General features: G+C 42.2%; 1 long non-coding RNA gene across 2 annotated transcripts; it reads right to left on the bottom strand.

Annotated features, from left to right (window-relative positions):
* Positions 1-1450: 1450 nt before the first annotated feature.
* On the bottom strand, positions 1451-11514 carry LOC135976327 (uncharacterized). 2 transcript variants are annotated; one of them, XR_010593483.1, is made up of 4 exons: positions 11106-11514; positions 10879-10905; positions 5582-8394; positions 1451-3106 (listed from the first exon to the last, which is right to left on the bottom strand). It is a non-coding gene; the product is annotated as an uncharacterized LOC135976327 (long non-coding RNA). The 2 variants fall into 2 exon arrangements; XR_010593482.1 differs by having other exon boundaries at positions 1451-8394; positions 11106-11208.
* Between the last annotated feature and the right edge of the window lie 1259 nt (positions 11515-12773).

Below are 12773 nucleotides of genomic sequence, written 5' to 3'. Positions count from 1 at the left end.
TTTAAACATCTGAATACACTTTTACATTTGCACTCATTTTGATCTATATTAATACACAAGTGAATTGACCTGAATACAGTCTGATATGACCTAGTCTGTCAGCATCACCCCTCCCCCCATACCTAGGGAAATATTGGGTAATGTGAAAGATGCAGATTCAAGTCCCTCCTGTGAATGAGATGAAGAAGGGACTTAAACCTGGGTTTTCTACATGCCAGGTGAGTGCACTGCTTAGGGGCGGCTGGATTGCTTCCTCTGGCATGTCTCTGGCTTTTGGGAAAAAAATGAGAGATCTCAATTTCTCCCCAATGGGGGTCAGGAGATTGATTTGAAATATCCACCATTTTTGCAGGAAGGGAAATCTGTTTCCTGCTAAGGTATGGTGGTGCTAGTGATTTCATGAGAGCCATGACTTGCAGGTGATGGGGCTGAGGCTGTGGGAGTGGATGACCCCTCATACGGACTCTGAGGAGAGTGACTCTCACTTTTAAGGGATGACTCCTCAATAAGGGCGGGCCCCAGGAACCCATATTAATGATACTGTGCCCCATTCCCCTTCCTGCTCTCTCTGCATCCCCTAGGGCATTCAGATGTCACTCCTCTCAGGCAGGGCTTTTGCTCTGTCAGTGTGTTGCCCCTGAGGGCAGCTACAGGCTCTGAAGGGGCCTGGCTCAGAGGGCGAGCAGCTCTTGCCCAGCGTGGGCCACCCAATAATGAGGGTCCCATATCACCCCAGTAGTGGCTGAGCCGAGCAAGCTGCTGGCAGCAGGGGCGATAGGCCTGGCCAGAGCCCCCAAAAGATGGACTAGAGAAGAGGGTTCTAATAACATTATCTATCCTCAAAATGAACTTCCCCTCAATCTTTCACCCTGGGGGACTTGTACCCCATAATCTCTCCCAGGCGGGAATTACACTTCATAATGTATTCCTGGTTGAAATGTCTACATAATCTACTCCCCAGAGATATTACACTCCATAGTCTGTCCCTTAGGAGAGATTGCACCCCATAATATACTGATAGGGAATTATCCCTCCAAATCTGCTTACATTCCACAATTTGTTCCTGACACAACTGCACCTCTGTAAATCTGCCTCCTTAAAATATTTCTGCCCCTTGACCCACCCAGTCTGAATACAAGAGCAACAAATATCCTTTAAGATGGATTTTACTCAGGACAGTTTATTTGGATACACCAAAGAACGGAAGGAAGTTGGTATAATTGAAAAGCCAGGGTGCAGGAATCTAAATGGTAACCATATACAGCTACCATGATGCCGTATTATCCAAATGGATTATTTCAGGTTGTATCTGTTGGACAGGCGATGTTCAAATTGATTTTAAAGCACCAGGTATTTTTGAATTGTTTCAGTTGCATTTAAATAAGCAGCTTTGGATTCTTCTTAGAGGAAAAATAATGCATGAAAATAAAACCACACAAAATAAGTAGAATAAAAAAGGAAAAGAACATGTATTTGGTGTTTAGAGTAATAACAACACCTGGTTTTTATACTGCGCTTTTCATCAGTAGATCTCACAGTGTTCTACAAAGGACGTCAGTTTCCTTTTCCCCATTGTACAGTTGGGGAAACTGAGGCATAGAGAGACTGTGACTGGGCCAATGTCACCCAGAAGAGCAACAGAACTGAGAACAGAAACCAGGTCTCATGAACCCCCACTCCAGAGATTTGTTAAGGAGGTCATAGTGACTCCTTGGTATCTGGTTTATATAAAATATGTTTTATCATGTGTGAGAGAGAGAGAGAGAGAGAGAGAGAGAGAGAGAGGAGTCCAATTATACGGAGAAGTATTAAAATCTACTCTTTACTTGTTTCCTCCATCTGTAGAATAGTTTTGGTTTTGTTTATTTGAGATGAACTGGGCAGGTGTTTTGGAGACACAAGGGGGCTTTATTTCTTGAGAAAGTTCCTAACACTTAGTGACTCATCTTCATTCCTAACCTGCTTGAGCTAGTGTGGGAAAAGTAGAATATGAAGCCCAGGAGTCATGTATAAAGTAACTACTTCAAGGTTTCTGAGGAACATAATGAATGTTGTGCTGCTTAAGCTAAATTAGTGACTCAGAAGTACCTACAGATTTATATAATGTATTAACAAAACTACTATACGTACTGGGATCAATGGAGCCATAGTTAGGGAATTATCCCCACCAGTGAAGTACACCCAGAGGCAGGTTCCATGTTTACTGAAATAAGGACAGTTTAATTAAAAAAAACATCATAATGACAACACCACTCTTTGAGGTCTAACCATTTAAAAAGGCAGCAGAAAACATCTGAGGACTTCCAATAGGGCATAAAGTTAGACTCTATGCATAACCTTAATTTCATTAATTTTCTCTATTGCAAAATCAAACTCTCTCTTCCTAGTATTGCTTTAGATGTCACAGGGGAGAGCTAATTAGGGAGGGCAATACATGCTGAAGGACTTATTCAAAACACAGGGCGCAGCCTGTAGAATAAACCCCAAAATCCAATCAAAACCACATTCCCAAGCATGGGTCCCACAAGTTTCTTCCTGCCAGTGTATAATTCTTTGTTTCTTCACCAGGGTCAGTTCTTAATGTTTTTTTGTAGTCAGGAATTCCTGGACTTTGGTGGTTTCAATGGAGCGAGTGTTCCTTCTTCTCTTTTTCTGAAACAGTGTGGTTCAGCATCATACAGGGGAGAGGTTACTAGCACATCACCCTGTAATGGGTTTTGTTTCTTTTAGAAAAAAATCCAAAGGCACAGTAGGTCTGTCAGTGGAAAAGGGAGAGGTTACTAGCACTTCACCTTGTCTTTTTTTTCTTTTTCTTTGCTGTTCAGAAGGCACAGCAGAGTTAGAAGGAGGAATAGGCTGATCATCAGTCGGAGAGTCCTCCCGAGGTGGAGGGGTCTTTTTGCAGTGAGAAGCATGAGTCCAGGTAGGCAGTCCTTGGCACTTCACAGCAATGTTGGTGGTTAACAGGACTTGGAAAGGGCCTTTCCAGCATGGAGTCAAAGCAGTCTTTCGTTGATGGACTTTATGTAGACTCAGTCTCCTGGTTTCAATGAATGGCAAGACTGCTACGGTCTTTAGGTAGTGCTTTTTCACCTGTGAAAAAAACCTAACACATTTCATTAATACCTGGCAGTGTTTTGCAGATTTTACAGCTGCTTGGGCACATTCAGGCCCCCCTTTTCTTGGCTGTCAGCCAAGTCTTAGCTGTGGGCAGTGCCCTTGGATGGGCCAGCATCTTATCTTTAGACTGAGCTTGCTAGCTATTTTTTTTTCAGTTAACTCGTTCTGTTCTTTTTTTCTTCCTTTCTTGGCTTCTTTTAACCTACAAAGGAAACTTCCACTCTTCACTCATACACCTTTTCCCAACAATGAACACATACACATTGCCATTATACAGTACATTAGTCTTATTATTCAATGTATGCCATATACACCCTTTCAGTAAAATAACTTCTATACAGAGCTTTGGAGCAACAAACCGGGACAAGCACACCCACCTTTGAGGAGTCCACTCGGTACAACCTCTTGTGTCCAATAGCTTTCCTCCCTCCCCAGCCCTCTGGCTAGAAATCTGAGGTAGCCAGAAGGATCCCATGTGCAATATGGGGAGTGGGTTAACCTTCCATGTCCTTGCTTCCAAAGACTGTTGATATGCAAATTTTAACATTTTTTTTAATTAAAAGATTTGACCAATGAATCTTTTTTTTTTTTACTTAAGCAAATGTATTAGATTTTAGTATATCACATTTTTCCTGATTTATTTAAACACTTTGTATTCTAAGTTGAATAAAACAAGTATCTGTTTTTTTATTTAACCCTTTTATTTAATTTTGAACTAGACTGTCTTATGAAAATATTAAACACAACAATTCTGGCCACAAGAAAAACACCACAAGACAGGACATAGAACACAAAAATAATTCCTATTGTACCAGTAAATGCATGGTACGTTGAATGCTGTTCAGCTGGCATCCATTTTCTCTGATGATTTGCAAGACATTATTTACTTAAAATATTTCCTTTATATACACATACTCTTGTTGATTTTAGGCAAAACAGAGGAATTACCCCATATTTCCTTGTATTTGTTTCATAGGCAGCCCAGGTTTCAGTGGCTTCTACCTTATTAGTTAGATAATTTGCATTAATACAGATGCTTTCTGGCTTGCTTCCAGATCCAAAGCTATCCACAGCTTAAAGATTCTTACTTTAAAAAAAAGGACACAATTAACTTTCCCAGACTTTTGATTGCCTTTTACTTCTAACTCCTGCTTTTAAATGCACAGTGATCTGAAAAAGACAACACAACCTATATTGGTAGGCTTGCATTTCTTTTACCTCTACTACAATATACACTGCACATGTTCTGGGGAAAATGCACATCCTCTCCAAAATTCAATTTCCACAATGCTAGCCACATCAATTTCTACACAAGGTGTAACTGTTTCTTTTATGCTTACAAAATCTCCATGCACCCACAGCAAAGTGACAGCTCGACCACACAGAGCCAGGGGCACTGTCCTTCTCTCTCTTTACCAGATCTTTTTATCTGCTATTTTGTTACCCAAAAACAAATTTAAATCTTTTATTCTTCTGGCTTTGACTACCCTGCTGCAGCCACAACCTTTGGTCTTTATTTAAAACATTTTAAATCTTGTAGCATTAAGTCACTTTAAGGATTAAATGCTAAATACCTTAAACAACACTAGTTTCCTGTGCCTGGCAAAAGTATTCTCGGTTTTGCAACTTTAAACAATACCAATTTATCTTAAACTTATAAAATACAGATTGTACACAGCAGGAGTGTTCTTCAGCAAATTAGACTAACGTATTCATAGTCGAATAATTCCACTTAAATAACTTTTTGCCTGGATTACTTACAGAAATTTTTACCAAGTTTTACTGCTTAATTCCCTCTAGCAACTATAGAGTTAACTTCTTACTTTTGGGAGGGCTGTACTTTTACACCCTGGGGTCTCCTGCGGTGTCTCTTTCAGAGATTCCAGTCCAGGCCGGCTGCCTGTGGCTTCTTCAGCGTACCCAAACCACACCAGCTCCAGGGTCTCAAAGGCAGACTGTTGGATCTCACTGGATAGTTAAGCTTTGCAAATGTAATCTCAGCACTGTAACTTGTACTGCCTTTGGTTTGCCTCTGTCTATATTTTTCCACAGCCAGCTGGGGCCAAAAGCAGTTTTTCTTTTGGTTTATAGATATACCATACAAATAAATAATCCATTTGTCCCGGTCTAAGATCAACCAGGATATTCCTGAGGGAATCCATCCTGTCAACAGAAAAGGTTCCGCACCTTGGCCAGTCTTTAGTCGGGGACAAATGAGTAGTAAAGGAAGGCCATTGAATTTGGCATAAGTTTCTCATTTAGATTTAGTCAAACCGGTTGTTCCAGAGATTTCCTTCCAATCCCTAAATACCAGAGACAACGGGGCGTCCCCCGGGCATTTAATGCCAACTTGTCCCATTTAGCCTGTAGGGCCTCAAACCCTATCCCGGGGCCTCAAACCCCTATCTGGGGCCTCAAACCCCAACCCGGGGCCTCAAACCCCTTTATGGTGATCGCTTACCTTATTCAGGGACTCGAACCCCGAAGACCAGACCTCCCGAGGGACTCGAACCCCAAAGACCTGGATCCTACTCAACGGGTAGGTGGACGTTGCTGGGTTTCTACGGGCTTCAGCTGGTTCACAGAACTCGCCTTATCGCCGACGCAGGGATCAGGTTACCGGGCAAGGCTCCTCGAAGCCAGAGGAGTCAGACGAATCCCGGCAGAGTCGCCAAATTTGTCGGGGACTCGAACCCAGACGGCACGGTTCATTGTCTGACCGCAGAGAGACAGGCAACACCAGCAAGGTCCAAACACAAGCTCTTTATTGAAGAGTGCACACAACAATAGAGAGCAGCTCGTCTCCAGAGAGAACCAGCCACGATTACAATAACTAGTGAGATTATATAGACAGTTCCGTCACGTCATAGTTAAAGCAACCCAATCCCCCCCTTTACTAGTTAAAAGCTTCTAATATTCATGCATATCTATGTTCTTTGACAGTACAAACAGTTCATGATGCCTCAGCAGCTTCTTATCAGCTTTTTCGTCATGCACCAGAAACTAGGAGAAAGGAGGGAGTTAAGAACAGAAACAGGGAGTGGAGACTGCAAGTCTCCCTATGTCCAAACAAACCGTTCCTAGTACATTTGGTACAAGAATACGCCCCCCCCCCCGCCTTTATCTCATTCTTTGAAGCCCAAGCAAGCATGTCCTCATGTTTCACAGAGAGACAGGAATGGCCCAGCAACTACAGTTAGCCTAACTTTGGCTAAGCTGGCCAAACAACCTGTTCTATACTCCATTTTCCTTGGACCTAACATGTAGAATAGTTTTGTTTTTGTTTATTTAAGAACATTTGAGATGAACTGGGAAAGTGTTTTGGAGACAAAAGGGGGCTTTGCTTCTTGAGAAAGTTCCTAACACTTTGTGACTCATCTTCATTCCTAAAATTCCTAAGCTAGTGTGGGAAAAGTAAACTATGAAGCCCAGGAGTCATGTATAAAGTAACTACTTCAAGGTTTCTGAGGATTATAATGAATTTTGTGTTGCTTAAGCTACATTAGTGACTCAGGAGTACCTAGAGATTTATATAATGTATTAACAAAGCTACTATATGTACTGGGATTAATAGAGCCAAAATTAGGGAATTATCCTCATCAGGGAAATATACCCAGAGCCAGGTTCAATGTTTGCTGAAATATGGACAATTTAATAAAAAATACGTCATAATGACAACGCCACACTTTGAGGTCTAACCACATAAAAAAGGGAGTGGAAAACATCTGAGGACTTCCAAGACGTCATTAAGTTAAACTCTATTCATAACCTTAATTTTTCAATTTTCTATATTGCATAATCAAACTGTCTCTTTGTATTATTGCTTTAGATGTCACGGGGAGAGCTAATATGCTTTTTAGGATAAAGGGTTTGTATTAGAAATTTCATTTTTCTTCATAACCATTCCTGTATAACTCCTAACCAGCAACTGAATAATTGCAAGATTTTATTCTCTGCTTTTGGGTAGCCATCCATAATGGTGCCTTTTCTAACTATTGCTACATTGCTTGGGAAAATCACACTTTCATTTCCCCTCCATCTCAACACATCCCCCCAAGATTTTGTCATTAAAGTATTTTCCTATTTTAAAAAAATGCAACAGAAAGTTAAATAAAAATATTTCTATGAAGACAAGTCTAATTCCTTTCAGAATTTATTGATTCTGACTTCTGAGTCAACAAGCCTATGACAAGCATTTTTGTCCTTTTTCTTCTGTTTTATGTGCTTTATTTTATCATCAGTTTCTACTTTCCTTATTTTACTGTTTCTGGTGTTTCACATGTTTACATTCCCTTCTCCCCTCTGTTTTGAATTTTACTTCTCCAGAGTAACTAGATCTCATTTTTCCTTTCTCAGAGGCTTTAAAGGAATAGGGACTTGGATGGGGTGGATTGCTAGTGGTTTCTGCTCGCCTGTGTTGTTCCTGGGACTGAGGAATGGGTAATTCAAAATTTTATTAGTAAACTCTGCAGGGATAGTTGTGATGAGGAACGTATGTCCTGCATCGTAAAATGAGATTCTTCCCTCTTCCTGATCCAGAAATACACCAATCACTTTATATGGCCTGTCCTTCTTTTCAATCTTATCATTTTTTATGCTTGAAAAAAAGTCTCCCTGGGATCTCTTCAGAGACCAATATCCCTCCTCAGAGAGTTTCTCTGCCTTCTCTTTTATCACTCTGTCCCTCACTGACTGACTAAGCACTCCCAGCTCCCACTCCAGTTTCTCCCCCACCTCCACTTATAGACTCATAGACTCATAGACTTCAAGGTCAGAAGGGACCATTATGATCATCTAGTCTGACCCCCTGCATGCTGCAGGCCGCAAGACCCTTCCCTGGACTCTGCCGTTGAAGTCCCCAATCCTGTGTTTTGGTGACTTCAATCGGCTGAGACCCTCCTGCTAGTGATCCCTGCCCCATGCTGCGGAGGAAGGCGAAAAACCTCCAGAGGCTCAGCCAATCTACTCTGGAGGAAAATTCCTTCCCGACCCCAAATATGGCGATCAGTAATACCCCGAGCATATAGGCAAGAGTCTCTAGCCTGACCCTTGTTGGCCGTTATGCTATTTACGTACCATTGCTTAGTTTTCCTTGGCTACTATGTTTTACTTCCCAGTACTGCCTCCCAGCCTCAAACCCCTCCTTCCCCACCACGAGCAGGGCCCCGGAGGCTGCATCCAGCACAGGAGATGCAGGTTCTTGCCAGACTCTTTTCTGATCCTCTGACAGTTTGAGTTCTGGGTGTTTGCAATCCGGATCCAGAGTGATGGGAACTGGGGAGAGAAACCGGAATGGTCCCCTGGTTAGTAAGGAGTGAATCAGGGACACTCAGTGTAAAGTGCTTCCTTGGAACAGGTCAGAATGCTCAGTGTCTTGCAGCACCAAATCCTATGTTCTGTATAACATACACACAGATACACACACCCTGAAGCCAAGCATCACACAATGCTCTGCCACGTTGTAAGGCCACCACAACTGACCACTGGAATGTGAAATTCTAGTGTTATGTTACAAACCACAAGTGCTTTAGACCATTGCTTCTTGTTCTGTCATCTGTCACCACTGAGAACAGCTGAGCTCCATCCTCTTTGGAACCCCCTTCAGGTAGTTGAAGGCTGCTATCAAATCTCCCCTCACCCTTCTCTTCTATAGACTAAATAGCCCCAGTTATTTCACTCAAAGGGTGAATTAATCCTGGAGTGAAGCTCTATTCTGGAATTGCTTTATTTGTCTTTAAATAAGAGGCTTATTTCAGGCTTGAACTTCCAGACACATGGTCCATCCCAGAGCTCCCAGCATGAAGGGGAGCGTCAATCAGCACACTTAAGATGGTGCAGTTGGGGCCCTGCTCTACCTGGAGAGCTCTGGGAATGCTCAAAGCAGACACTCTATTCTGCTGCCAGCTTAAACACCATATTGCTAAAACTGAACTCAGTCTTCTCCCCAAGACCTTCACTCTCCTGCCTTTCTCCACTGCTGGGGACAGCTCTCTTAACCCTGGGGCACAGACTCACAACCTTGGTGTTATCTTCACCTTGTCTCCCTGCTGACAAACCTTGTCTGTTTTTTCTTCACAACATCTCAACAATCCACCTCTCCCTGCCCATCCCTATGAGTAAAATGCTTCTCCAGTCCTTGGTCATCTCATGCATCCACATTTCCCACAACCTCCTCCTGTCTCACCTCCCCAGCTTGCACCTCACATCTCAACTTTCATTTAAACCAGAAGAGGTCAAGTCAGGCTCCTCACCTGCCTCACCTGTCAGTCACCTTCTTTAATCCCTCCATTGTCTTCCTCTTACCCTGCACATCAGGACCATGCTTTTCATCCACATCTTCAAGGCTCTGCATAGGGAACCTGCCTCTCCACCTTCATCTCTCACTATTCCCTCTTTCACTCCACCAGACTCTCACCCCAACTTTCCCTGTTTATTCTTCTCCCCCTCATCTTTATGCCTTTTCCCATGCTCCCTCTTATTCCTGGCGACCCCTCTTCTCTTAGTATGAAAGGCACACATCCTCTCTACACTGATGTTTCTTCTTAGGTAAAACACTACTAATATTAACCCACAACAGCAAAATGCTGTTGCAGAAACACACATACACACAAAATCTTGTTATAAGACATAAGTACCATTTAGGTTTATCCATAACATGTAGTGTGTGAATATTTTTCTCTATTTATTAGGCACCAATAATGGGGCTTGTCGAAGCAAGAGAGAACCTGAGACATAAGGCCTGGAATAAAAGGCCTGGTATGAGGCCTAAGGCCTCAACTAAAGTCAGGCCCTGCTACTATAAAGGAAAGTTAGCAAAAGTCAGGCTATGATCAAAAGTCATGCCCTGTTACAAAGTAGATGCCTGCTTGCAAGTTCACTATCCAATACATGAACTTGGCAAGGACAGGGCTGGCATTGCAAAAACACAAACACTCCTAGACACAAAGTATTCACGAAAAAACATTCCAGATGGTTAGTATCAGAACACCCCAGTACAAGGTTACAGAGTAAATACACTCCCCAAAGATAGTACCAGGACACACTGACCCCTCCTAAAGATAAGGTCAGGATGACAGTGTGATGGATAGAGATGTTTTGAGTGAACCAATAGGTACGAGGTAAAGGGTGGTAACTAACCATGCCAGAGGGGTGATACATAATATGTTGTATCAGTGTATAAAAGAGGGGTCACAGAGGGGGTGTCTGGACTAGGGAGGAGAGGAGAGTCCTGCTGCTCACTGAGCTGAGTCCATTGCAATGGGCATACATGTCTTAATATCCCCATAGAGTCTGCTGGGTGCTATTACCGTACTTCATTGACAATAAACCTGGCCAAGAGTCTTCACTACTGAACCAAGTCTGTGGTCTTACTGAACAGCTCGATTGAGGTCTGCTGTGTCAGCAATCTGTGCAGTGACGACGTAGCACACAGGGAGAACACAGATATAGACCATACAGAGAGAACACATACATAGCCAACAACTATGAGAGTCATGCTCATGTTTAAACACTGTGCTGGACTGGGGTCTTCAGCTGTACACTGTTCTTGACAGGGACCGGAACTTCCACATGCTTCTACAGCACTGAGCTCGTCATTAGTGCTTAACAGATAATTATTACTGTTGGGAAACAGGTCAATACAATAGAATTTAAGGTACTGATGGACTGAGAGTTACATGTTTATATCATCTGTAAATATATCTAGTCAATGTGCAAGGAATGATAGATAACAGGTGTACTGTATGCACTGGAGCTTACCTGCATAGCTCTGAGCTCTTCTGAATTCTACAGAGGGAAAAAGCAATTACTGCCTTGACAATCTATGGCATTGTGAAATACAATGGAGTTTAAAATATCTTCTGTCTGCCTACCCATGTGTTTATAGCACCCTCATCTCCATGCTGTTTTAATCTAGTTAATACATGAGCAATTATTATAATTTTCATTTAGAGAATAAGCAGATAGTTTAAAACCAATCAACTTACCCAGCTCTCCCGAGAATAGATCTGAAATGAAAAGAAAATTCAGTCACTGACCCTAACTAGTTCTTTTCTGATACTGTTTTTAAAATTCTGAGAACTCTGTACAAACAATACTTAGACAACAGGGCTCAGTCATACAATTTTTTGTGTGCGAGTAGTTCTTTAACCATGCTAACAGTCCCATTGCAGTTAATGGAACTATTCACCTAAGTGAGAGCTGAGCTTTTAGTTTTAGAGCTTATTTACGGGAAGAGTGGCAATCACTTGGCCACTGAGGCTGAGATTTATGAGAGCTGGGCACCTATTTTCCTTAAGCTCCCTTGAAAATCCAAGGCATAAATGTTATTGACAATGATATGGTACAATCTCTGTGCTGTGACTATCAAAGACACAAAGCAGAGAGCAATGTTGGTTCATTATATAAATACTTCCCCAACATCTTTATATTCAATTGTCTGCAGTGCAGTCTCCCATTAACTCAGCCATTCAAAGTGCCTCTAGCCAAAAGTGACTACCAGGGTCTGTTTTTGTAGTTGTAGCCTCATAAATCTTATGTAAATTATTGTACCTGTTACAATCAGGCACCAGAAATAAATGTTTTCAGTTCTTATCATAAACATCATCCAAAGAGGATGGAGCTCGGCTGTTCTGTGGTGGCAGATGACAGAACAAGGAGCAATGGTCTCAAGTTGCAGTGCGGGAGGTCCATGTTGGATATTAGGAAACACTATTTCACTAGGAGGGTGGTGAAGCACTGGAATGCGTTACCTAGGGAGGTGGTGGAGTCTCCTTCCTTGGAGGTTTTTAAGGCCCGGCTTGACAAAGCCCTGGCTGGGATGATTTAGTTGGGGATTGGTCCTGCTTTGAGCAGGGGGTTGGACTAGATGACCTCTTGAGGTCCCTTCCAACCCTGATATTCTATGATTCTATTGTCTAGAACTGTTGAGTCCTGCCTCACAATTTTTGTGTGATACTGAAGTACAGTGTAGAATGTGTTAGCTCATATGATTGTTCTCTCCCTAATAGCAGTGTTGCAAAAACTAAATGAGCCAAATTCATCCCTGTTGCGGTTCCAATGACTGTCGTGGTTTTAAAATGAAGATAATTTATTAAAAAACAAAACGTCACAAGCATTAATATTGATAATCTCAGCACTATGGTTAAGGCACATCCTATCATTATATACCTGAATCTGTGTAAGAATAAAGATGTCATTACCCTTAGCATCTAGGCTATAATGCTAAGGTAGATAGGGCAGCAACATTTTAATGATTTTGCAAGTGTGTGTGTGTGTGTGTGTGTGTATCACCAGTGCCTTCTGCTGGATGGAATCAGAACTGTTCAACTGCATTTCACAAGCCCTATACATCTTACAGTTATTGAAGACATTTTAGCTGAAACAGTAGGTGCCTGTGTTATAGAAATAGGAGAGATCTGGGTTCCATCTGTGCTGTTGTCATGGACATCCAAATGGCCATGATGTGTAGAATAGTAACATCTGTAGTCTTACTTAGATTGTAATCCCCTTGAGGCAAGGGCTGACTTTTTGTTCTGTGTTTGTACAGCACCTAGAACAATGGGGTCCTGCTCCATGGCTGGCGTTCATAGGCACTACCATAATACACCTACTAAATAAGGTACCGCAATGAACACTATGGGCTCTTGGGTTAT

Source organism: Chrysemys picta, chromosome 17, assembly GCF_011386835.1.
Source record: "Chrysemys picta bellii isolate R12L10 chromosome 17, ASM1138683v2, whole genome shotgun sequence".
NCBI classification, from domain to species: domain Eukaryota; kingdom Metazoa; phylum Chordata; order Testudines; family Emydidae; genus Chrysemys; species Chrysemys picta.
This window is presented reverse-complemented; position numbering and strand designations above follow the sequence as displayed.